Raw genomic sequence first — 26,098 nt, forward strand, 5'->3', positions numbered from 1 at the left:
ATAAATCATAATCTTTTGGAAGTCAAGGGTCTTTTGATCTTCCACCTTTATTTTCAAATTCTGTGTGCCTCATGCTGTACGTTGCCTCAAGTTCCTACCATACACGGGCAGGAGGAAATAACTGTAAGTTGTTCTGTGTTGCCATCACTGTGGCATGGAGAAAGACAGGGAGCTGCCGAGCATGCCTGCAAAGGCAGAACTTGGTCCATTCCACAGATGGCTAATGGAGGCCCCAAACAGTCAAAGGGCCAAGGCAGGACCACCCACATAGCCATTTACAGTCCATCCCAATGGACAAGTTGATCGACTGCAGAGCAGAAGGCAGTTCCCATAGGAATAAAATGGTGCCACTCCCATCCCCCTCGGGCCCCATGCTCACAGGAGGCCCATTCCCTCATCCCCACCCTCAAAGGGATCTGACTTTTAGATCCACATCCATCCTCCCTATGCCCACAACCCTAGAGGGTGGGGCAAGGTAGAGAGAACAGGTCCAAGTCCTCTTAGAAGCAGATTTCTGTTCAAAATCTCCTCCCACCCAGCCCTGTCTCCCCAGCAGAAGCCAGAGCCTCTGTTGGGCAAGTGGCTCCGAGTCGCAGCCGTGCCATCTCCGCTGTCATCACCAGCCCCAATGAACAGCTACCAGGAGCCCTCGGGGCTGCCACTCCTTCCAGGCTCCTCTAACTCTGCTCTAAGTCATTACAGTATTTGATGCTGCCTGACATGTTTCTTTCAAGCCTAACTGTCAGGACGCCGGGAAGGTATGCGTCACATCCAACATGATCTGTTTTTCCTCTGTCTACCCAAACTGCTGTCTAGAATACAGCCCGGCCTCTAACATGGCCTCTCCCTCTAGAAGCCCACCTGCCAGGCCTCCCTCACCAGCTGCCTCAGGGTGACCTTGACCTCGCCCACACGGCCCATGCTGGAGTCACAGAGGGGCAGAGGTTAACCAGCAGAGCTCCGAAGGTGCAGGGGGCTCGAATCTGGGAAAGACGCCGGGATAACACCAACCCAGTTCTGTTACTAGCAGGCTCTGGAAACTTGGGTGAGTTTCTTAACTTTTCTGTGCCTCTGTTCCTTCATCAGCACATGGGGATGACAACAACCTCATAGGTTGTGATACACATTAACTGCATTGATAAATATGATTTTAGTTTTAGCTCCCCGGGCTTCAGTTTCCTCACCTGTAAAATGAAAATAATACACTTAACTTGCAGGACTGTTGAGAAATTTTAATTAGAGAAATGTGAGAACACAGCACAAAGCCCAGGATATCCTTGGTGCTCAGTGAATGGTTTTTGAAAGGTGGAGGAGGAATAAATCAGACGGTGAATATCACGGATCAAAGCAGATGTTGTCATCCTGGCCGCAGGTTGCCCCTTCTTGCCCTTCAATATCCCAGAAATCACCTCCTCCCTCAACAAAACAGGGGCCACCCGGGGCACAGACCAGCCAGACAGGCACATTCCTGCCTCATCTCGAGAGCTGGCAGGTCCCGGCATTCCCTCCAGAGCAGAGTGTCTCAACACATCAGGGCCCAGGACAGCCAGGGGATGGAGTCCCTCGGCCCTCCCGTCACCCCACTGTTCCCTCCAGGGCAGGGACACTGCAGGGTCTCCGGCCAGAGGCTGCCTCTGGATGGCAAGGCTCATATACACACAGAGAAGGGTCCCCACATACACTGAGCTCTCTGCCTGGGTCCCTGGGTCTCTTCTGGGTGGCTGGAGTGGACCCGGTGGAAGTGTGAGGAAGCCCAGCCACGAGCAGCTTTGACCATAACAGGTGTCCTCTGTGTGCACCACTCGGCGTCCATCACAGCTCTTACTGCCCGGGGTATTCTGTCTACCCGCCTGAATGCCATGCTCCACCCTCTCCACCCTTAGCGCCCCAGGGCTGTAAACACCCGAAAGGCAGGGATGGCTCCGTCTTGCCCCCTGCTGTGCTTTTGGCACCTAGAAGCGCTCAGTAAGTATGAGTTGAATACAGGAGTCTTGCGTGTAGGCACTGGGAACACAAAGACGAAGAAGATGCAGTCCCTCATTCACATAAGAACCAGCAAGTATTTGCAGAAGGCACCCCCAGAAACCTCTTTTCTAAACTAACCATGCGGTATATCTTCTCTCCCGTGCTCTCTGAAGGCAGAGCTGCTTTGTGGGACCTCTCTTGACCCGTAGGACACCCAAGCTCTCACAGAGTACACAGTAGGCACTTTGACACAGACGAAACTCAGCTCGGGCGCGCTGCCGATCCACTCTGCTGGAAACCTGTCCAGTCACGCTCTGTCCTGTAAGGAATTTTCCCTTGGATCCCAGAGGTGAGTAAGACACAGAGTAATTTGGTCACAGTTCCCCTTCCCCTCGAGCCCAGAAATTATCTGACCAAGCTGGGGCTGGGAGTTAGGACGATCCACGGGCTGGGTGTCAGTCCTAAGCTTTTCTAGGACACAGCGGGAACTGGGAGGGACAGTCCTGCCCCACAGCTGCCACCAGCTGCTTCTCACAGAACGGTAGGGTCAAACTGCAGGGGAGAGGAAGGACGCTTTCACAGTTGAGAAAACACGCAGAGCTTGCCCGGGGGTCACAGAGCAGCTTACGGCACAGCAGCCAGAGACCCCAGGTCTCTCAACAACTATTCTGTGTCTTTCTACTATGGCAAGGAGTTCCAAACTTTTTCTAGCAGTAAAACTCTTTTTCTTTTCATTATTTATTTATTTGTATAAATAAATAAATAAATTTTATTTTTGGAGGTGTTGGGTCCTCGTTGCTGCGTGCGGGCTTTCTCTAGTTGCGGCGAGCGGGGGCTACTCTCCGTTGTGGTGCGCAGGCTTCTCGTTGCAGTGGCTTCTCCTGTTGCGGAGCACAGGCTCTAGGCACACGGGCTTCAGTAGTTGTGGCACACAGGCTGTAGAGCGCAGGCTCAGTACTTGTGGCCCACAGGCTTAGTTGCTCCGCGGCATGTGGGATCTCCCCGGACCAGGGTTTGAACCCGTGTCCCCTGCACTGGCCGGTGGATTCTTAACCACCGCGCCCCCAGGGAAGCCCTCATTATTTATTTTTTAAAATCTTCAGCAAAGGACTGCACACAAACATGGATGAATAAAAATGAAATTGCACAGAAGGCCATAGAGTGGAATCAAGAACCCCCTGCCCCATTCCTCACCTGCCCCAGCTCTGCTCACCCGAGGCAATCGCTTTTAAGCCTTCTCATGTTAAGATCACACTGTTTTTCAAATAAATCTTACACAGAAGTTTAAAGTATAAAACAGATCAAAGGGGAACAACGCAAAGCACTGCTTGATTACTATATACACACACAGACATGCGTGACAGCCCCTAAGTCTGCACCACAGGACTCGATGTGAAAACCACACCGCTACAAACTTCCCCTTATGTCACAGCCTCCTGCTTTTACTGGCAGCCTGCTGTGGAGGCAGAGGGAAGCTTTGCCCCTGAACGGACACACCTATACCAGGTACACCTAGATTTTATCCCCATAGCTCTTCCCACACCCAGATTCCTGAGGTATCACCACCTACAGCAAAAGAGACCTCTACAAAGCCTCAGGTCTCCCTAGGGCTTAGGCTCTGTCTGCCTGGAGAGGGAGAAGTGGGGAGAAATCCACGTGTGTCACAGCTCACAAAAACTCAAAAAACTTATAGATAGTTGGATTAGCAGTCATATATACCTTAATAGGAATTAGTCGGATTAGACTGCTTTCCTACCAAATGGCAGAATTCAACTATGCCTGGGTGGTGGGGGGATTTCCCTGGTGGTCCAGTGGTTAAGAATCCGTGTTCCAGTGCCGGGGAGGTGGGTTCGATCCCTTATTGGGGAACTAAGATCCCACATGCCACAGGGCAACTAAGTCCGTGCGCCACAACTAGACAGCCCACACGTTGCAACTAAAGCCTGCACGCCGCAATGAAGACCCAGCATAGCCAAAACAAACCAACAAAAAAACTATGCTGGGGGGAAAAAGAAAATTTTGATGTAATAGAAGAAGAGATAATGTTGGGGTGAGGAGAACTGAGGTACTTAGATGAAGAACAAGACGGGCCCTGCAGGGGAGGTCTTTGGGGTGCTAGAGGGCAGCAGGAGAGCACCCAGCATTGGCAAGCTGGCAAAAAAGGGGGTGGGAGAACCCTCTGACTGCTTACTCCTCAGTCCTTCCCTTCTTCGAAACACTTAAGTCAACACTCTTCAACCACCTCCACTACTGGCAAAAAAAAAAAGTTCTGGTCTGCACTGGATTCTGCTGTGCTGTCCCATCAGATGCTGGAGGTGGGAACTGGCTCATTCTGCTGTCTCTAGATCACAGGGAAATGCAGCTTGCCACCGAGAAGGGACAGTTACTATACATGATGGGGCAATCTCCTTCCTTCCTCTTCCTCCCTGCAAGCACTCACAATGCACGTTTCCTCCCTCCAAAATTCAGAGTAAATGCACAGCCCAGGAAAATGATAGCCTCTTCCAGGTGGGGATGGGAAGGAAGTGGGGGCACTGACTTGCAACCACAGCTCCCAACATAGCCTTCCTGGAAATCTCCCTCCTGGGGCCCAGGGCTGCACCTCCTCTCTTCTCTTCATCACTGGACCTTGTACCCCCGAGAACATTGCCCCTCCAAGTGTGGGCCTGGACCAGCAGCATTGATTTCATCTGGGAGTTTGGCAGAAAAGCAGAAACTCAGATCCCACCGCAGCACTACTGATTCAGAATCTACCTGTGAACATGACTCCCTGGTGATTCAAGTACATATTAGTTTGAGAAGTGCTATTTAAGAAAATATTACAGCAAACCACTACTTAATGGAATCCTGGGTACCCCAAAATTCCCTCCAAATCCTCTTTGGTCCTGGTCCTTCTTGCTGGAAGTCTGGACCTATGGGACTGTTTTCATACCTTGGAAAAGGCAGTATAATGAGCAGACACAAATGAATAAAAATATGTTGAACGACTCCTTCCGTGAATAAGAAGTTACTCTTGAAGTAGCATTATGACTTACAAAGTGGTTTTATGTGAGTTCTCTTATTTCATACTCACCAAATCCCCAGGAGGCCCTTGGGGACAGGTATTACTGACCTCCTGTTACAGGGGAGAAGCCAAGCTCAGGGGCCTCGGAGAGAGTGGCACAAACAGCCTCCAACGTGGCACTTAGGGTCCACATCTGGGGGACATGTTGCAGCTCGACATGGATTAACCACGGTGTTTGGAGAAGGATAATCTGATTTTTTAAATGTTTAATAACAGAGTTCATCAGAAGTTCCTTTTTGATTTGGGCCTTCTTGTCGGAAACATGAATCAGCTTTACCTCCCCTAACAGTGAACAATATCCCGTATGTGTGCTTTGATCAAATATGTTTTTGAAGATTAACGATCTTTAAAGGCCTTAAAGTTCTCTTATTTATCACTGTGTCTTCCAGAGCATCTACCACAGTAATTTGCACATAATTGTCAACAAATGTCTTTGAATGAATGAACTGAGAGATGACCAACTGGCAGATTTATCAGTACACATCTTCTTCTCTCTCACTGGAGAGGCCTGGAAACTGTGAGTATGAGAAATCGGGGTTCTACATCTAAAATACAAACTAGATTCCTGATGTTATCTTGTTTTCGTTTAATCTGCCTACTGAAAAGGTCACGCATACACACATACACAATTCCATTCAACAGAGGATTAGAGTTAACCGAAGTTTCATAGAGTGAGACCACAATCTGTCTGATTGTCTCACATGCTTCGCAGTCTAGCACAGAAGGCAATTCCCAGGAAGGAGTTTCAGAGCTCTTTCCAGAACTGACAGGATCCTTGGAAGATTCTCCAAGTTATTTAAAAAGAACAACAACAAATCACTTATTATTTTGTAGTCTAATCTTGGTCTACTTACAAAGACTTTTCACTATTTTTTTAATCAAAGTATAATTAATTTACAATGCTGTATTAGTTTCAAGTGTACAGCAAAGTGATTCCGTTATACATATATACACATATATACTCTTTCTCAGATTCTTTTCCATTATAGGCTTTTATAAGATATTGAGTATAGTTCCCTGTGCTATACAGTAGGTCCTTGTTGTTTACCTATTTTATTTTTTATTTCTTTATAAAGTATGTTTTTTGGGTTTTTAAAAAATTTATTATATTATTTATTTATTTTTGGCTGCGTCGGGTCTTAGCAGCAGCACGTAGGATCTTCATTGAGGCATGCGGGATCTTTTGTTGCGGTGTGTGGGCTCTTTGTTGTGGTGTGCAGGCTTCTCACTAGTTGTGGCGTGTGGGTTTTCTCTTCTCTAGTTGTGGCACGCAGGTTCCAGGGTGCGTGGGCTCTGTAGGTTTGCGGCACGCAGGCTCTAGTTGAGGCACGTGAGCTCAGTAGTTGTGGCGCACAGGCTTAGTTGCCCTGCGGCATGTGGGATCTTAGTTCCCTGACCAGGGATCAAACCCGCATCCCCTGCATTGTAAGGCAGATTCTTTACCACTGGACCACCAGGGAATTTTCTACCTATTTTATATATAGTAGTGTGTATATATATGAATCCCAAACTCTTAATTTATAACCCGCCCTTCCGCTATCCCCTTTGGTAACCATGTTTGTTTTCTATGTCTGTGAATCTATTTCTGTTTTGTAAATAAGTTCATTTGTATCGTTTTTTTAGACTCCACATAGAAGTGATATCATACGGTATTCGTCTTTCTCTGTCTGGCTTACTTCACTTAGTATGATAATCTCTAGGTCCATCCATGTTGCTACAAATGGCATTATTTCGTTCTTTTTGATGGCTGAGTAATATTCCACTGTATATACATCTACCACATCTTCTTTATCCATTCATCTGTCGATGGACATTTAGGTTGCCTCCATGTCTTGGCTGTTGTCAATAGCGCTGCTATGAACACTTGGGTGCATGTATCTTTCCAAATTAGAGTTTTCTCCAGATATATGCCCAGGAGTGGGATTGCAGGATCATATGGTAACTCTATTCTTAGTTTTTTAAGACTTTTCACAATGTTAAAAAATAATAATAATTTCTTTCTATATTCTAGGCACAATTCTAAGATGCATTAATGTGCTCAGTACTCTTACCAACCCTATAACGGAGGTATTATTACTGCCCCCTGTTTACAGAGGAGGCTACTGGAACACAGAGAGGAGAAGCAATTTTCCAATCACACAGCCAGAAAGGGGTAAAGCTGAAATTTGAACCCAAGGGGACTGGCTCCAGAGCTTTACTCTTAACCTTGACCGCCTCATCAAGAGTGGAGTGAAACTGGTGGGAAACTGATTCAGGGGCCTGGGGAGAGATGATGAGATAGAAAGTCGGGATCTTGTTTACTTATAAAGTCAAGCAGGGTCAAGTTTGACCCATCCTTGAACATCACCAGAGTTTGGCCATGAGAGAGAAATCAACCCAAGTTTCTACTTACTATTTGTTCCATCCAAAGAAAGGTCATCAGCTGACCCCTGGATGCTCCTTCCTCCCTCAGTCACAGGTGGTTGTTGACTTTTAAGATAGGCCTGCACAGGCAGGGGCCCCATTCTGGGCCCCTGGAGTCACTCATCTACTGCTAGGATGTGTGATCTCCAGAGTCAGATGACCTGGGATCAGTACCAGCTCCCTCAAAATAGCTGTCATGTTTGGATAAGTCATAAACTCTCCCAGCCTCAGCTTCCTCTCTGTTAAATGAGGGTAATCCCTGCCTGTGTGAGGCTACTGTGAGGCCCAAAGGTGATGATGAAAGTGAACACACTTTGTAAACTGCAAAAGGCCACACAAACACAGGGACTGTGTATGAGCTCCATCGGTCTCACACATATACATAGGAGGCAGCTACTTAGTAAGAGTTGAGGGGACCTTTGCCCCTTCCCATGTCATATCTCTAAAGTATCATTCCTGGGACTTCCCTGCTGGCGCAGTGGTTAAAAATCCACCTGCCAATGCAGGGCACATGGGTTCAATCCCTGCTCCGGGAAGATCCCACGTGCCATGGAGCAACTAAGCCCATGAACCACAACTACCGAGCCTGCGCTCTAGAGCCCACGACCCACAACTACTGAGCCCACGTGCCACAACTACTGAAGCCCGTGCACCTAGAGTCCGTGCTCCGCAACAAGAGAAGCCACCGCAATGAGAAGCCCACGCACCACAACTAGAGAAAGCCCGTGTGCAGCAACGAAGATCCAACGCAGTCAAAAATAAATTTAAAAAAAATTAAAGGGCTTCCCTGGTGGCGCAGTGGTTAGGAATCCACCTGCCAACGCAGGGGACACGGTTCGAGCCCTGGTCCAGGAAGATCCCACGTGCCATGGAGCAACTAAGCCCGTGCGCCACAACTACTGAGCGAGCCTGTGCTCTGGAGCCCACAAGGCACAACTACTGAAGCCCGTGCGCCTAGAGTCCATGCTCCGCAACAAGAGAAGGCACCGCAATGAGAAGCCCACGCACCACAACGAAGAGTAGCTCCCGCTCTCCACAACTAGAGAAAGCCCACGTGCAGCAACAAAGACCCAATGCAGCCAAAAATAAATTTAAAAAAATAAATTAAGTTGAATTTAAAAATATAAAAGACAAGGACTCTTTAAAAAACTATAGCCATAGTATTTATTGTGTTTTAAAAAAATAAAAATAATCCCTTAATATCATCATCTAGTTGGTGCTAATATTTCCCCTATTGTGTCATAAAGGTTGTTTAGTTTGTTTCACCAAATCAAAATCCAAATAAGGCCCATACATTGCAATTGATTGCTAATGTTTCTTAAGTCTGTTTTAATCTATAGGTTCCTCTCCTTCTCTCCCTCTCTCTCTCTTTTTCTCACAATTCATTTGTTGAAAATAATAGATCTTTTGACCTAGAGTTTCCCACAGAGTGGAGTTTGCTGATTGCGCCCCCATAGTGTTGTTTAACATGTTCTGTTGTGCCCTGTATATCCTGTAAATCTGTAGTTGGATGGAGAGGCTTAATCAGATTCAAGTTTGAGTTTCTGGCAAAACTCCGCAGGTGGTGCTTCCATCAGGAGGTACACGCACTCTGGCTGCCTCTCTCTTGGTGATATTAGCAGCTCCTAATGATCAATGCCTAGATTCATTAATTCAATAGGGGGTTCTTTTTGTTTTTTTAATTATCATCATCAAACATGACTTGCCTCATGCTGATACCTTTGCCTGGATGGGACAGTTTTGTTTAGACCAGTAGAGTGTTGAGGATTTTGATCTCCTTAGTGGGAAACAAGACTTTCCAAGCTGTTACTGCTGTATGTGCATGGGGTGGGAGGGTCTCTGCTGCCTGGTTTGGCAGTGGGCTTTCTCACAGGCCCTGGGACCCACACGCAAGTGCACTGAGCACGTGCAGAACCGCCTGCTGAGTCAGCCAGGAACCTGAGCCAAGGATCCCGTGACTCTGAGAGCCGCACCCTCCCTCCCACTCTCTCAGCAGCCACAGGTTGTTATTCGGCCTCACATTCCTGGCTTCAGGGCCCAAATCAGTGACGACTTCTCTTTCCTTCCTCATCTGAAACAATTAATTCCCTCTCCTCCCATAGCTCCTTTTAGATGAGCTCTTCAAAACACTTTTACCTAATCCTCTAGCACTTAGGTGAGTAAGGAGAGAGACTAGCAGAGCCCCACCCTCCAGGCTGGGAAACTGAGCCCAGAGAGCTCAGCTGGTCTACCTGCTGTCCTGCTCTGGCCCAAAGCCTGCACTTAAGGGTGCAAGATCTTGCCTTTCATGGGACAGACACATCTTCTACGTCCAATACCCACCCCTGAGGGATCTTCCTACCTGTGGTGCTAGAGAAGCCAGGAGGCTCTGAACAAGGCAGGTATCCAGCCAGTTCATAGCAAATCATCCTGCCTAGATTTTAGCAGCGATTGCAAACATTTTGTTCTGTTCTCAGGCTACAGTGTATGAGGCCATATGTTTCGATCATGGGGTTATTAAATATAGTCACCACAGATATTGGAAACAAGAACAGAAACATTACCCTCCCTTGACCTAAACCCCAGCTGCCGGCCCAGGAATACAAGTGCAGCGCAGGGAAGACGTGCAGGTGCTGGAGAAGATGGAGACAACCCAGAAGGTGGGGGGACAGCCGTGTGCCCTCCCAAGATGGGAACCGGCGTGGACCAATGTGCCCAGAGTCTCTCATGCTCGAGGCCAACAGAAAACACTGGGAGACAGATGGCCAAGTTGGGGGAGGGAGGGGAATAAAATAAGAAACCATCTAATCCCCAAAAGAGGGAAATGAACACAAGCACTGGGTGCAGGAGTAGAACAAGACCCAACACACGTAAATCTCAGCCACACGGGCAGAACCAGCCTGCCCAGCATTTCTCTGCTCGTGCCGTCTCCTGGCACCCCATCACGCCCATGAGGGCTTCATTACCAACCTGCACCGAGTGGTCCCACCCCAGCACACCGGTCCCCCAGCTTCCCCAGGCCAGCCCTGACCCCTCTGCTGCCACAGTGGCACCTGCCACCAAGGTCTGTCCCCACTTGAATCTGACACACGTAGCTTTTGCCTGTTTACCAAAACATAGGCCAGAGTCAGAGAATCGGCCCTTGCCGTCAGAGGACACAGCCCTCCAGGCTGACGGGTCAGGCAGCAGGAGACACCAAAATAATCTCTCCTCCTACTATATCCTGGACTTTACAATATCTGTCAGCCCCTGTCTCCCCACCCCCAACTAAAGATGCACAGTTCCAGCACCTGTATCAGGACCCCCAAGAGAAGCCACAAGCCCCCCATAGCAGGACAGAACCAACCACAGAAAGTTGTCTGAGATCCCCAGCACACAATAAAAGTCGGCAAAGCTCATGGAACTGTGGAAATAAAGGGAACTTCTCACCATCACCCTCACTTTACAGATGGGGAAGGCGAGGTCCAGACAAGGGGATGGACCTGCCTGAGCCCTCTACTCTCCCGGGCAGTGACAGAGCCAGGGCCAGACAGGTTTCCTGACAGGCATCCCTGTGCTCTCTCCCCTCCCCTCCACCCCACCTCATGTTTCAAACAGCTCAGCCTTGGCGCCTACATGGCAGCTGGGAGAGGAGAGAGCCAAGTCCAGGTTACATCAATCTCGCAGGGAGCCAAGAAGGAAGTGGCGACTCTTCTTCCCTCCTGCCCACAGGTAGCCCAGCTCCAGAAAGCCACTGAATATGCAGGGAGGCTTGAACCTCACTCAGAAAAACCTCCGCCAGCTACAAAGAGGGGGGAAAGTTACAAGACAGTAGCGGGCCCAACCTCACTTCACCATGCTCGTCACCACACAACCCTTTCTGTATAAGATCCCCTCAGCCTGTAATCGGGCACCCTCAGTTCCCAGGGCCCCTAAATCTTCCCTCCACTCTCCTATCACAGCAATCTGTCCCCTGCTCACACCTGCCCAAGATGTCCATCTACTCCTACTTCAGCCAGGCTTTCTATCCTTGAAGGCCCCTCCTCCAGGAAGCCTTCTCTGCCTCCTGAATGGGCTGCCTCCTCTGATCTCCCAGCCCTGGAGAAAGTTAGCATCAGGAAGGAAGGCAAAGGTACCTTCCTAAAGGGTGTGGGCTTACTCAGCACGGGGTTCCTTCATAACTCAGGGGGGCAGCTCTCCGACAGTTCTCCCAGCAGTTACGTAATTTCTGTGGTTTGACAGTTATGATGAAAAAGGGACCAAGAGTCCTATATATTGGCACATCAAACAACTTGGGGCATGCAACAGTGTTTGATAGATGTCAGTTAGCACTGCATATCAAGAACCACACAACGTAAGGGATTTCCCTGATGGCGCAGTGGTTAAGAATCCACCTGCCAATGCAGGGGACACGGGTTCGATCCCTGCTCTGGGAAGATCCCACATGCCACAGAGCAACTAAGCCCGTGTGCCACAACTACTGAGCCTGCATTCTACAGTCCGCAAGCCACAACTACTGAGCCCGTGCGCCACAACTACTGAGCCTGTGCTCTAGAGCCGGTGCACCACAACTACTGAGCCTGTGAGCCACGACTACTGAGCCCGCGTGCCACAACTACTGAAGCCCACACACCTAGAGCCCATGCTCCGCAACAAGAGAAGGCACCGCAATGAGAAGCCCGCGCACCGCAACGAAGAGTATCCCCCGCTCGCCGCAACTAGAGAAAGCCCACGCCCAGCAACGAAGACCCAACGCAGCCAAAAAAAATAAATGAGTTAATTAATTAATTTTTAAAATGTTTAAAGAACCACACAACCTAAATGTCCATCAACTGATACATGGATAAATAAAAGGTGCTATATCCATACAATGGAATATTATTTGGTGACTCAAAGGAATGAAGCAGATACATATTACAACACAGAGCCTTGAAAACATTATGCTCAATGAAAGAAGCCAGTCGTAAAACACCACATAAATATAATTCCATTTATATAAAGTGACCAGAATAGGCAAACCCACAGAGACAAAATTCGCAGACTAGTGGTTACCTAGGGTTGGGGGGTGGGGGGGTTGGAGGAAACGGGGAATGACTGTTAGTGCGCACAGGGTTTCTTCTTGGCGGTAATGAAATGTTCTTAAGTTGATGGTGGTGGTGATGCACAACTCTGGGACTAGAGTAAAAGCCACTGAATTGTACACTATAAATGGATGAATTGCATGGTCAGTGAATTATCTCTCTACGTAGAGAGATAAAAAGAGAACCATAAAAATACTCACTCACGTGCTTCTACTGAGTCATATCAACTGTGCCTAAATGTGCAGGTCCTTCATGAAAGGTCCTTTATGGGCCCTGAGTCATATCTCAACACCCTGCACAGTCAGTATTATCACAGAGCAGAAAGTTGAGCCTCAGAGAGTTGAAGCCACACAGCTAACTAGCCACAGATCTGGAACTTAAAATCACATTATTCTGGTCCGAGTGCAGGGTTCTTTGGGAATGTAGCCAATGGAGAGACTTCAAAAGAGAGAGCACAGCTCCATAGACAAGGAAAATCTGGAAACAAGCTAAAAATCTTCCACTAAGGAACTGGGTGGTAATTAGCTGTTCCAGTTGCAATGGAAGATGACCCAAACATTAAGATGATAAACAGGAGAATCAGCTGGGACATGTTTATAAAATAATGATACGGGAACATGCGCAGATGGTATACGTACAGTTTGATTACAGTTTTCATTTTGTTTAAACACACTTGTGTGGCCAAAAAATAGTAGAGAACAGAGAGGCAAAAATGTGCTAGGATGATGAATAGTTAAGTGAAAACCTCCCTTTCAAAACTTCCTGTGTTGTTTAACAGTAGAAAAGAGAGAGAGAAAAGAAACAATCGAATGGACACCCCCAACCAGCACAGCAGAACACTGTGTGAAATAAAATTCATATTTTATGGAAAGACAAGAAAAATTTAAGCATAAAAAATTTTCTCTGCCCTTTGGCCCCTCTCTCCCCTCTAGTGTGCAGTGTGTATCCGCATTATGCATTGACCAAACCTCCCCCATCAACAGGAATACCTGCTCAACCATAAAGAGGAACATTCTCCCAGCAATAAGACAACTCCTTAAAAGATAACATACCTTCTTGATCTTATAAGGGGCCACACTGACACTTAGATCTGGATTGTGTGAACTGTCAATAATACGTCATTGATGTACAGCTCTCTGTCTCAAAAAACTCATATAACTGTGTTTTGATTTCTAATGGGTGCAAGAGTTCTTAGAGCTTTCTGAGATGCTCTTCCCAGGTTATAATCCTCAATCTGGCTCAAATAAAATTTTCCATTTCTTTCTTAGATCCACGGATTACTTTTTCATCAAAAACTGTAATTATCCAATCAGGGGTGAACTGGGAGCGGGGGCGGTCAGCAGTTTCTACCACACATCACTGGGCTACAGGGTCACCAAGAACATGACAGTCAACGGTGAGGAAAGGGCCGGAACCTCTTCTTAGTCTACAAACGTAAGACCTCCTCTTTGTCAAAATGAGCGCGGGAAAGTCGGCCAGAATTTATTATCACTCCTGATCTTTCCTTAGAAATGTTCTTCAAACGTATGGACACCAAGGGGGGAAAGCAGTGAGGGCGGGTGGTGGTGGGATGAATTGGGAGATTGGGATTGACATATATACACTAATATGTATAAAATAGATAACTAATGAGAACCTGCTGGGGCTTCCCTGGTGGCACAGTGGTTAAGAATCCGCCTGCCAATGCAGGGGACACGGGTTCGAGCCCTGGTCCGGGAAGATCCCACATGCCGCGGAGCAACTAAGCCCATGAGCCACAACTACTGAGCCTGTGCTCTAGAGCCCGCGAGCCACAACTACTGAGCCCAAGTGCCACAACTACGGAAGCCTGCACACCTAGAGCCCAAGCTCCACAACAAGAGAAGCCACCACAATGAGAAGTCTGTGCACCGCAACAAAGAGCAGCCCCTGCTCACCGCAACTAGAAGAAAGCCCACATGCAGCAACGAAAACCCAACGCAGCCAAAAATAAATAAATTAAATAAAATAAAATGAAACATTAAGAGAAATTTGAAGAAAAGAATCTGCTGGGCTTCCCTGGTGGCACAGTGGTTGAGAGTCTGCCTGCCGATGCAGGGGACACGGGTTTGTGCCCCGGTCCAGGAAGATCCCACATGCCGCGGAGCGGCTGGGCCCGTGAGCCATGGCCGCTGAGCCTGCGCGTCCGGAGCCTGCGCTCCTCAACGGGAGAGGCCACAACAGTGAGAGGCCCGCGTACCGCAAAAAAAAAAAAAAAAAAAAAAAAAGAATCTGCTGTATAAAAATAAATAAAAGAAAATTCAAAAAAAGAAAAAAGAAATGTTCTTTGTGTCCTGGACATGAGGCTTTCCTCTGTCTCCACCTCTGGTGCACACCTCCATCATAGCATTCAGCACATTTTACTGAAATTCTCTCTTTGTATATTCCTCTTCCTCACTAAACTGTGAGATCCTCCAGCAGAGCCTGTAATCACCCATCCTTGTACCCCCAGGTAGGTAATACAATGCTGGACCCCCTGTAGGGCCGCAGTACCTATTTTCTGAATGAAATTGACTAGACTCTCTTCATACCCACCCACCTCTAGAGCTAGACTTTTACAGATGAATACACTTAGCACAACCTCCTGCTCAGCATTCGTGCCCACAGTCCTCCATCTACATTCCCAGTCCACCCCACACATCCCCGAGTCCGTCTTCCTGAAACACTTATGTCATCACATTCTCTTCTACTCAAGACCTGTCTTCCCCTCCCGTCAAGGCTATGCACCTTGGCCAGGTCCCAGGGCCCTTGTACTCTGGCTTCCCAGCAGGGACAACCCAACACACACATTCCCACCTCGGGGCTTCTCCTGTTTGCCCGTTTGCCTATCCTGAGATACCTTCTGCCTAGTCAAATCCTACCTCTGCTTAAGTTCAAGTTCTAACTCCTCCTGGAAGCTGCCCTGACCATGCCAACCCCCAGGGATCCTCGCCCCTGAATGCGTCAGCTTACAAAGATGGGTACACAAAAAGACAATTATCTCTTTGTACCCTTTTCTTTCCTGTGTTTGTGTTTTTCCCACCCCCAAACTAGATTAATCTTCTTAAGGGCAGGGCAATATCTTACACTTCATCAGTGTGACCCACCACACCCACTGTAAAACCGGCACATTGTAGAAGCTCAAGACCTACTGGTGGTTAGGTCTGAAAAACTGACGCACAGACATGGTTAGTAATGACAACTGTTTTCCGAGTGGTACAGAGGCTGGTTCTAGGTGGGGCACAGTTGGGGCATAGGTAGGAGGGTCTGTAAAAGAGGGTTAGAAATGTAAATCTGTGCCACTGAAACTTAAGCTGAGTTCTCTTTAGCACCTAAAGGTATAAACCAATGCTTTTCAAAGTATACCCCCCAAACCAGCAGCATAAGCATCATCCGGGAACTTGTTAGAAATGCAAATTCTCAGGCCCTACCCCAGATTTCCTGAATCAAAACTCTGGGGATGGGTTCCAACATCTATGGTTTAACAAGCCCTCTAGGGGAATTCCAATATCCACTAACATTTGAGAATCACTAGCATAAACACACAAGAGAATTATCTTGGTATACCAGAAAGTTCCTTCCACCTTTAAGGACTGCCTATGGACATAATTTTTTTTTTCTTTTTTTTGCAGTATGCAGGCCTCTCACTGCTGTGGCCTCTCCCGATGTGGAGCACAGGCTCCGGACGCGCAGGCTCAGCGGCCATGGCTCACGGGCCCAGCCGCTCCGCGGCACGTGGGATCTTCCTGGACCGGGGCACGAACCCGTGTCCCCTGCATCGGCAGGCAGACTCTCAACCGCTGCGCCACCAGGGAAGCCCCTATGGACATAATTTTTAACTCCTGTCTTCCTGTTTACTACTACTACGACTACTACTACCACCACCACCACCAAAATTAAAAACTGTAGTTAGGAAAATTGGCAGGGTACTTGACAACTGTTGTTGTTATTAGTATTACCAGTATTACTACTAGTACTAACAGCAGTTATCAACTGCTTAGTACTCTCTGCTCATCTTCCTAACTACAGTTTTCAGGAGCCAGAGGTTGAGTGGAGGATAAAATCTATGAGGCATGGGGTACAGGCATTCTTGACCCTTTCAGTATGATGATGTTCCCCACTTGGCTCTCAGTCTTAAACCAGTGGTTTTGCATCACTCCTAACCACAGAGGCCACCTTCAGGCAGAGGCTCCGCCTGCCTGCCTTCTCAATCATCTTTATTTTCAGTTTGTACTTTAATCATTCTAATCTCCTACAGGAGGTCTCTAATATGTATAAAATAGATAAGTAATGAAAACCTGCTGTATAGCACTCCATTTTGCTGTACAGTAGAAACTAACAACACTGTAAAACAACTATGAAACATAGGAGGAGGTCTGGCTCTAATTATAGCTTTGCACCCTCAGCTATGCCACCATGGGCAGCTAGTCACCTCCCATCTGTACACCCCCTTTTCCCTACCTGTAAAGTTAGAGAGTGAAGATGATCTCAAAAATTCCACCTACAAACATGAGTTTAGGAGAAAAATAACATTACAGCCTCATGGACACTTGAAGTCAGGGCTGTGGATGATGGAAATATCCAGTAGAGCACTGTCCAATGCAGTAGCCACTAGCCACATGTGAATCCTGAGCACTTGAAATGTGGCTACCATGACTGAGCAACCTATTGTAACTTTATTTAATTTTAATTACTTTAAACTTAAGTAGTCCCACGTGGCCGCTGGCTACTGCAGTGCACAGAGCAGCTCTAAGTGAATTCATGAAATGCAAGCCCTTTAGAACGAAGTGAAAAGAAAAAAACTAACTTCATCTTTCAGTTTTAAAACTCTTACATTTTTTTAAATTTTATTTTTTTAATACAGCAGGCTCTTATTATTTATCTATTTTATACATAGTGCATATATGTCAATCCCAATCTCCCAATTCATCCCACCACCCCCTGGCTTTACCCCCTTGGTGTCCATACGTTTGTTCTCTACATCTGTGTCTCAATTTCTGCCTTGCAAACAGGCTCATCTGTACCATTTTTCTAGATTCCACATATATGCGTTAATATACGATATTTGTTTTTCTCTTTCTGACTTACTTCACGTTGTATGACAATCTCTAGGTCCATCCACGTCTCTACAAATGACCCAATTTCATTCCTTTTTATGGCTGAGTAATATTCCATTGTATATATGTACCAAATCTTCTTTATCCATTCGTCTGTCAATGGACACTTAGGTTGCTTCCATGTCCTGGCTATTGTAAACAGTGCTGCAATGAACATTGGGGTGCATGTGTCTCTTTGAATTATGGTTTTCTCTGGGTATATGCCCAGGAGTGGGATTGCTGGGTCACATGGTAATTCTATCTTTAGTTTTTTAAAGCATCTCAATACTGTTCTCCATAGTGGCTGTACCAATTCACATCCCCACCAACAGTGCAAGAGGGTTCCCTTTTCTCCACACCCTCTCCAGCATTTGTTGTTTGTAGATTTTTTGATGATGGCCATTCTGACTGGTGTGAGGTGATACCTCATTGTAGTCTTGATTTGCATTTCTCTAATAATTAGTGATGTTGAGCATCTTTTCATGTGCCTCTTGGTCATCTGTATGTCTTCCTTGGAGAAATGTCTATTTAGGTCTTCTGCCCATTTTTGGATTGGGTTGTTTGTAAAATGCTTTCATTTAAATGGCAGGAACTCTGAGCACTCCTTGAAGTAGTCCCAGGAAGCAGAGTCCCTCTTCCTGAGTCCTCATCCCAGCCTTGCTACCAGCCAGCTTTGTGGGGAGCTAGGACTCCCTTCATCAACCTTAGCTCAATCTTACCTCTCTGTGCCCCAGTTCCTTCTGTAAAGTGCAAACCAGCCACTCTGACTTCCTCACGCAATTATGAGGACACATGGCAAAGCCGTACCTCAAGGAACTTAAAAGTGCCAGCCTTTTTCACAGCAAAGGAAACCATCAACAAAACAAAAAGACAGCCTACGGAATGGGAGAAAATACTTGCAAATGATTTGACTGATAAGGAGTTAATATCCAAAATACATAAAAAGCTCATACAACTCCCTCTCTCTCTCTCTCTCTCTCTCTCTCTCTCTCTCTATATATATATATATATATATACACCTATTAAAAATGGCCAAAACACCTGAATAGACATTTTTCAGTTGGCCAGCAGGTACATGAAAAGATGCTCAACACTGCTAATCATCAAAGAAATGCAAATCATCAAAGAAATGCAAATCAAAGCCACAGTGAGATATCACCTCACACCTGTCAGAATGACTAGCATCAAAAAGTCTATAAATAACAAACGTTGGTGAGGGTGTGGGGAAAAGGGAACGCTCTATACTGTTGGTGGGAATGTAAACTGGTGCGGCCACCATGGAGAACAGTATGGAGGGTTCTCAAAAAACTAAAAACAGAACTACAGATCCAGCAATTCTACTCCTAGGTATATATACAATGAAAACAGAAACACTAATTCGAAAAGTTACATGCACCCCAAAGTTCATAGCAGCGTTATTTATAATAGCCAATACATAGAAGCAACCTATGTGTCCGTCGACAGATGAACAGATAAAGAAGATGTGGTATATATATATATACAATGGAATATTACTCAGCCATAAAACAGAATAAAATAATACCATTTGCAGCAACATGGATGGACCTAGAGATTATCATATTAATTGAAGTCAGACAGAGAAATACAAATATCATATGACATCACTTACATGTGGAATCTAAAAAACTGATACAAAGGAACTTATTTACAAAACAGAAACAGACTTACAGACATAGGAAACAAATTTATGGTTACCAAAGGGGAAGGTGGGGAGGGATAAATTAGGAGTTTGGAATTAACATATATACAAACTACTACATATAAAATAGATAAACAAGAAGGTTCTACTGCATAGCACAAGGAACTGTATTCAATATCCTGTAATAAACTATAATGGAAAAGAATTTGAAAAAGAATATATATATACACACACACATATATATATAACTGAATCATTTTGCTGTACACCAGAAACTAACACAACATTGTAAATCAACTATACTTTGATAAAATAAAATACAAAAAAAATGAAATTTTGCCATTTGCAAAAACATGGATGGACTTGGAGGGTATTATGCTTAGTGAAATAAGTCAGATAGAGAAGGACAAATACTGTATGCTATCACTTATATATGGAATCTAAAAAATAAAACAAACAAGTGAATATAACAAAACAGAAAGAGACTCACAGACATAGGGAACAAACTAGTGGTCACCACTGAGGAGAGGGAAGTTAGAAGGGATAAAATAAGAATAGGGGATTAAGAGGTACAAACTACTATGTATAAAAGAAATAAGCTACAAGAATATATTGTACAGCACAGGGAATATAGCCAATATTTTATAATAACTTTAAATTGAGTATAATCTAAAAAATATTGAACCACTATGTTATACACCTGAAACTAATATAGTACTATAAATCAACTATACGTCAGTTAAGAAAAAAAAAAAGAAAGAAAATTGTCAGCAAACACATGTTACTGTCATCACCCAGCACTGCTGTAGTGACCTTCCTGAAGCCTCAGTAAATGGCCCTTTAACCACTGGGAGGCTGAGGAGAGGGTACGGATACCGTGGTCAGGGGCAAGTGTAAGGGAGAAAGTTTCAGGCAGCCAAAAATTCAAACATTCATCAAACATGCGACAAAATATTCTACATGGCTTACATGCATTCAATAAATGTGATAAATCAATCAGCCAACGATTCCACTTTCCAGAATTTATCTAATAATTATACTGGTATGAGTGTGGCACTGGAGTCTGTCTTTTTTACTGCAGAATCTTCAGGGTCTAGAACCATACTTGGCAGATAGGAGGTGAGTAAATGAGGTATGCAGATGTATATACAAGGATGCGCATTGTAGTAACAACCTCAATGTCACCGGTTAAATTCATTATGGTCCATCCATAGTTGGTCTATGCAGCTGGTAAAAAGAACATCACACACACACACACACACACACACACACACACACGGATCTGGGAAAATGCACAAGATTAAAAAATCAAATTGCAGAACAACATTCTGATCCCATCTACATGCACAGGCTGATCCAATCTATATTTAAAAAAATACAGAATGTGCATCTGTATGGCTGCGTATGCACAGACAGTTTCTGGAAGGATATATGGAAACTTAATAATGGTCCCTTCTGAGGCCTGGGGCTAGAAAGATTCAGGAGGATGGAGGAGGAAACTTTTCAGTGCACTATTTGATTTTTTTTTTATCCACTATTTTTCTTTTTCAACTATTAAAGTTAACCTGATCATGTCACCTGGCCGATAAATATATTCCCCGAGAAAATGAGAGGGCAATGTTTACAATGTAATGTAATTGGGGAAAACAGGATACAAATTATATCTCCGATGTCATCATAATGGCAAACAGACAAAAAGAAAGCACGGAAGCAAAACCATTTTTAGACCCTCTAAGGCCTGAGGCCCTTGCCACCCCTACCCCCAGACAATCCACAAGGTGGCAACCAGATCACTGAGGAGACAAATCACTTCCACAGCCAGAGTGCAGGAAGCAGTCACAGTGACACTGCAAACGTCCTGAGGAGTGAGACAGGTCCTACCCTTCATTCTGAGGGAATACAGTGCGGAGTGAGCCCGCCTTAACTCTGCCTCAGGGCTGAGACCTTGTCCTTCCTTACCGAGATTTTAGACATTGAGTCTGTGTGATCTTGAAAGGCAGAAAACTGGCAGCTTAAAGGACACTAGGTGCCTTTAAGACTTAGTAATTGGGCAGAAAGGTGAAACCAGGCATAGGGCTTCCCAGCAGCTGAGATGTCTCTGATTTACTTGCAGCAGCTCTATGGAAGCATATCCCTTAAGAAAACAGAAGTGTCCGCTGGGAAAAGGGGCAAGAAAAAGTAAAGAACCTGAGGGCTGGAAGGCCTTGAGATAGCAGCTAGCCCAGCACTTGCACTGCTAGGAAAGGAACTGAGGCCCAGATAAGAATGCATTCCTTCCAAAACAACTGCAGACCCGGGAAGGGGGGCGCTGTCGAGTGACCAGAGTTATAAGTTTCCTGGCGGCAACTGGGAAAGCAAGCTAGGTTTGAGAAATTATCCATTCTGGAAAAATACAGTTGTCTGCACATGACATGGAAGCCACAGGAAACAAAGGTCCAGCCCCTGTAAATGTTCCAACCTGACGTGAATAAATCATGATACCATCGTGAGTGGGTAGAGATCTCCCGCCTCAGGACTAATTAGTCATTGCACGTAACAAATCCCAACCTTCTTTGGGTGTGACTGGAAGCTTTGCCAGAAAGAAACACCTTCAAGCCAGGGTTCTGAGCCAGAGGCTTGGCTGCCTGAGTCCTCCCTGGAGGTGCAGTGACTCCGGTCAAGTGTTCATTTACTTCATTTTCCTCTAACCAAGGGCTCCAAGATGGCCTTCCTGCCTCCCAGAGCACCTGACCCTTGGGAAGTGGGGTTATCTCCAAGACTGCTTACAGAGGAAAGTGTGATCCATCCTGCAGTCTGGTGTTCTAGTACTACCTGAGGAGACAGCGGTGCTGCGGGCAGACGTGGAGGAGTGAGTATCTCCGACCCTCCCTCAGGCATGGGGAAAAACTTCCTGCCGCATCATACACCATCCTTCAGAGACCTGAGGGCTGTTGGGACAATCATCCAACATTCAATCTAAAAGGGAGCTTTGAGAGTATCTAACAGTCCAACACTCTGGTTTCCAGAGGAAGAAATGAGAACACAGGAAGTGAGTGACTTGTTCAAAGCCACCAGATAATTTAGGAACAAATCACTCCCTCCTGGGTTTTCATTTCTTCTTCTGGAAAACCAGTGTTGGATTATTAAATACTCTCGAAGGTCCCTTTCAGGTTGAACACTGTGTGATTGTCCCAACAGCTCTCAGGTCTCTGAAGGAGACTTCAGGTCCTGGGCGAGGCCAGGAGCCCAAAACACTTTCCTACGCCAGGTGAGCAGCCAATGGTATTTACCAATATATAATGAATATTTACCAAAGACCACAGGCAAGGTACCACGGGGGAGCTGACGTCTAACTGAAAAAACAGATCTGATCCCTCAGAAAAGTCAAGACCATTACATAAAAACAAGATGTGCCACATTTGAGGAAGGAGAGAGAAATTACCAGACAAGCAAGGGGCATGGAGAAAGGAAGCGTCCTAACAGGAGGTGGGCAGGAAAGGATGAGGTGATGTGGGCAGAAGAGCAGAGCAGGTCCCTGCAGGGTGGTGAGGCGGCAGGAGAGGGCACCACATGGTCAGGGACCTGTGTCAGCTGCGGTCTTGCAGGAGACCACAGCCTGGCTGACCCACGGGGCCCTGCCCTGCCAAGGACACACTCCCTCCTGCCTATGCTATGCAGGACAAGGACAGTATGTCCCAGGTGGGAATTACCGCTCCGAAGTTCAAAAGCAGCTAACTCCAGGGCTCTATGAGCTCTTTTTTTTTTCCCCCAAGTTAAATGCATTTTATTTTGAAAAAGTCCATTCACAAAATTGAATGATTAATTCGAGCTGCATAGCAGCTAATGACTACTGCATGGCAGTGAAAATGAAGTGCACAGTGGCTCAGATAGAGGTCCTCATAAGGATGCTCCCTTTAGCCATGAGCTTGAACTGGAATTTTGTTTTTTAAGAGTTGATAAGCCTGTAGTAGCACACTCCTCCCTGGCAGTAATCAGAACCTCCTGCCACTGCCACAGCTCCTGCTGCTGCTGGAACCGCCACAGCCACCTCGGTTTCGGGGTTTGGCAAAGTATGGGCCTCCACCACCATAGGGGCCAGAACTTCCACCTCCAAGTTTCCTCCTTTCATGGGTCCAAAATTTGGAGTTTGATTGTTGGAACTGCCAGAATCATTGTAGCTTCCACCACCTCCAAAATTGCTTCCATCATTACCAAATCCATTGTAGCCATCCCCATTGCCACCATATCCCCCAGCACCACGGCTGCCACCAAAGCCACCTCGACCACTGAAGTTTCCTCCATGACCACCACCAAAGTTTCCAGAACCACTCTGACTTCTTTGGCTGGATGAGGCACCAGCCATCTCTTGCTGAGACAGGGCTTTCCTTACTTCACAGCTGTGGCCATTCACAGTGTGGTATTTCTGCATGACAATCTTGTCTACAGAGTCATGGTCATCAAAGGTTCCAAAAGCAAAGCCTCTCTTTTTGCGACTGCCTCAGTCAGTCATGATTTCAATCACTTCAGTTTTCCCATACTGTTCAAAACAATCTCTTAGGTGATGTTCTTCAGTGTCTTCTTTAATGCCACCAACAGTGCCACTTCACAGTGAAGTGGGCACCAGGTCTTTGAGAATCTTCTCTGGAGACGGCCCTCTTTGGTTCCACCACTCTTCCATCCACCTCGTGGGGCCTTGCATTCATGGCCACATCCACCTCCTCCACAGTGGCATATGTGACAAACCCGAAGCCTCTGGAGCCCCTGGTGTTTGGATCCCTCGTTACCACACAGTCTGTGAGCGTTCTCCACCACTCACAGTGGGTCCTCAGACTGTCATCACTTGTTTCAAAGCTCAAACCTCCGATGAAGAGCTTCCGCAGCTGTTCGGGCTCTTTGGGAGACTCTGACTTAGACCTGACGGCAGTGGAGGGGGCGGGGAGAGGTCAACGATGCTTACTCGGCGGCATCCACGGGCAGAAAGGCTCTATGAGCTCTTAATACGGGGTCCTCCCACTGCTGGTCTACAGGGGGCCAAGACCCACTTACCATAAGGCTCAGAAAGAGCCTTTGAAGGTTGCACCTCGAAGGTCGTCTCATCTACAGAGGCTGGCTCTGCTGGGCCCAAGGTTGCACCTTGAAGGTTGTCTCATCTTCTACAGAGGCTGGCTCTGCTGGGCCCGGGACAGTCTCGGGTTGCTTGCATCTCCCTGTGCCCAGGGAGCCTGCATTCCAACACAATGGCAGGTCCACATCATAAACTGGATGCAAACCTCCCTGCCTTTCCTGGTCTGGAGTCAGAAAACCTTGGTTCAACTTCTGATGCTGCCTCTTCCTAGCTGTGTGACCAGGTCACTTAACGTCTCTGAGCCCTCATTTTCTCTTCTGTAAAATAGGGTTAATTGTCCCTGCCTATCTAGAAATGTAGCCACAAGAATTGAATGAGATAATGTATGTGAATGTTCTTCATGAACTGTAAAGTTCTATACAAATGTAGGTGATTATTACGATTATCATTATTATGTCAAAAAACAGATACTCACATTGGTGTGAGCCTCAGAGAAACCCAGACTCCTGGGCCAGAAGGAGAATACAGATACCACGACTCCTTTCAATTTTGGTAACTTTGAAGCCTTCTCCAGCAAATTTCAAAATCCTATATGGTTTTGTCAGGAAGCCAAATACGTTCTAGCCACAACTCCGGAGAACCACAAGATAAGCCATTTCCATAACGGGTGCTGCTGGGCTGTAATCAACTCAGCTGCTTGGGCCAAAAACATAGTTTTTTAAAAACACCACATATCACAATTCAGCCCCTCCCCCAAAACTCACATCCTTTCTCCTGAGAAAACAAAATAAGTGGAGACCAACTTTAACTGATGAACTTCAACTCTGAGGCATCCATTCTCAGAAGGCAAGCCCTCCCGGGTGAAGGGGGCAGACGAAGCGTTCTCCAGATAGGTTACAGTAGAGAGATTTCCAGAGGAGCTGGGCGAGGAAGTGAGGCTCCTGGCCAGTCCCAAGGGCTGTGAGGACAGGATCTTTGGGCCCAAAGAGGCGATTGGTCAGACTCAGAAATTAGCTCTAGCGAGCCAGCTACAAAGCTAAACCACCATGAGACTCTTTTACTGGTTGTTTTAATTAACCAGGTACAAAGTAGGCCTACAGACCACTTTCTCCTCCTCCACAGGCCCTGACTGTGCAGCCCCAAACTTCAACTGCCCCCCAACAAATGACCTCCCCCATCGCACAAGGGATGATGAGGATGAAGGGCCGTTTGGACTGGCCAGAAGGAACCTCAAAGAAGGCTCACCTGTCCCATGGTTCTTGTGGCCCCAGGGGCCCCACTGGGTGGCCCCAGGGCCGAGGAGGGCAGATGGACCCAGTCCTGGGGTCAGGGCTGGCACACAAGGATGCTACCTGTAGCTACTCGCAGATGATTTACGCTTGGGGCTGCGTCTTCCTCCAAAGACCCTCAGTCCTGGATGGAGACTGCATGCATCTTGCTAGCTCAGGCTCCCTTTGCAGGTGTCTGTGCTCTCCTGTAAAACCCTAAATTGCTTGAGAGGCAGCCTGGCAGGGTGGGAAAAGCAAATGCTTTGCAGTCAGGCAGATGTGGGTTTGAATCCAGAGCCTGCTGCTGGTGGGCCCTGAAGTTTTGGGAGGTGACTCTCCTAGCCCTGCTTTCCTCATCCCTAAAAGGTAGCTAATGCCTATCACACAAAGTTTTGTAAGGATCAGTAATATGTGGAAGGTTCCTGGCATATGGTTGGTGTTTAATCAGTGATAATTATTATTATTAATATAATGGCACTCCCACCCCTGCCTTCCAAATTCTAAGGCCTAGTCCCTCCTCCATACCTGGCTCCTGCTACCTTACCAGAACCACTGGAACCAC

The 26,098-nt window shown here is 46.6% G+C and overlaps 1 protein-coding gene and 1 pseudogene across 6 annotated transcripts in view; both read right to left on the reverse strand.

Annotated features, from left to right (window-relative positions):
- The window catches only part of DAPK2 (death associated protein kinase 2), a 122,608-nt gene that overhangs the window by 69,520 nt on the left and 26,990 nt on the right, over positions 1-26,098 (reverse strand). The window lies entirely within an intron of this gene.
- Positions 23,070-25,522, reverse strand: LOC132509516 (heterogeneous nuclear ribonucleoprotein A1-like; annotated as a pseudogene).

The sequence above is a fragment of the Lagenorhynchus albirostris genome, chromosome 1, assembly GCF_949774975.1.
Source record: "Lagenorhynchus albirostris chromosome 1, mLagAlb1.1, whole genome shotgun sequence".
NCBI lineage: Eukaryota > Metazoa > Chordata > Mammalia > Artiodactyla > Delphinidae > Lagenorhynchus > Lagenorhynchus albirostris.